The sequence below is a fragment of the Aplysia californica genome, unplaced genomic scaffold, assembly GCF_000002075.1.
Source record: "Aplysia californica isolate F4 #8 unplaced genomic scaffold, AplCal3.0 scaffold00757, whole genome shotgun sequence".
NCBI lineage: Eukaryota > Metazoa > Mollusca > Gastropoda > Aplysiida > Aplysiidae > Aplysia > Aplysia californica.
Window position 1 is genome coordinate 150,894 of NW_004798027.1, and position 1,231 is coordinate 152,124.

The 1,231-nt window shown below is 33.6% G+C and overlaps 1 protein-coding gene across 1 annotated transcript in view; it reads left to right on the forward strand.

Moving 5' to 3' along the window:
* The window catches only part of LOC101846098 (conserved oligomeric Golgi complex subunit 3), a gene marked incomplete in the record, with an annotated part of 36,608 nt that overhangs the window by 34,827 nt on the left and 550 nt on the right, over positions 1–1,231 (forward strand).

The following is a 1,231-nucleotide window of genomic DNA, read 5'->3' on the forward strand; positions in this document are numbered from 1 at the left end:
TGTCTGTCTGTCTGTCTGTCTGTCTGTCTGTCTGTCTGTCTGTCTGTCTGTCTGTTTATCTGTCTCTCTCTCTCTCTGTCTCTCTCTCTCTGTTTTTCTGTTTGTCTGTCTGTCTGTCTGTCTGTCCGTGTCACAGCTCAGAGCAGGTTTGTCTTCTGTCTTGTGTTTATCTTTTGTTCAGTATTTTCAATATTTTAAAGAAACTGTCCTTTTTCAACAATTTGTCCCTTTTTTGTACAGGTGACTTTGAATGTGATTTTGCAAAAAGATTTTAAAGTGAATACGCGTTTTGCTATCTGTCTTACTACTAGTACTAGGTCAGAGGAACATTTTTTGATACTTCAATGTACAAGTTGTTGTTGTTGCTGTAGTTGCTGCTGCTCCTTTTCCTGTGGTTTTTTTTAACTTCTGCTGCTGTTGCTCTCGCCGTTGCTGCTGCTGTTGTTGTTGTTCTTATTGCTGTTGCTGTTGTTGTTGTTGTTAAAGAATTCATTATTTTGTGGAGCGCCAGGTTTCACCATAATGACTCTCAAATCACAACATCAGTGCTTTTTTGTCCTATCTCAATTTTTAATGACAGTGAAAATAGTTCACAACAAAGAGTGAGCTTAAGAAGAAGTCACATTTTTTATGTTAAAAAAATGAAGATAGGACAAGAAAGCACTCCCTAGGTCTAAGTGGGCAACAAGAAATCAGTGAGGTCGTGGTATGTTAACTTACTTATCCACATGCGTCATCATTGTTGGCTTAGAAGGATGACAGTAGTGTACAAATTCCATTGTATGTATTGATGGAACAGTACACATACCATTCTAACCATTGTTTTATGGGCTATTGATTAATTTTGTATAATCAACAGCGAAAGTACACCAGTTTGGAAGGATCAGTTGGAATTAAGTCTGTTTAAAAAAAAATCATTTTATCATGATTATGTTAATTATTTTGTCTTTTTATTTTTTTTCTGACCTTTTAGAGTAAAATGTAGGTTAATTATAATAATAATAATAATGATAATAATAATAATGATAATAATAATAATAAATGACATTTATATAGCACTCAACCCCGAATAAAGTACACTGGCTCTGAGCACTTTACAATACAGTACAACATACAACAGTAACATAAAACGTTGTGTTCTGACTAAAGAAAATTATTCCAAATATTCATCTTATTAATTTAAAAACAGAAACGACTTCAGCTGACATTTGAATGAATCAAAAGATTTGAT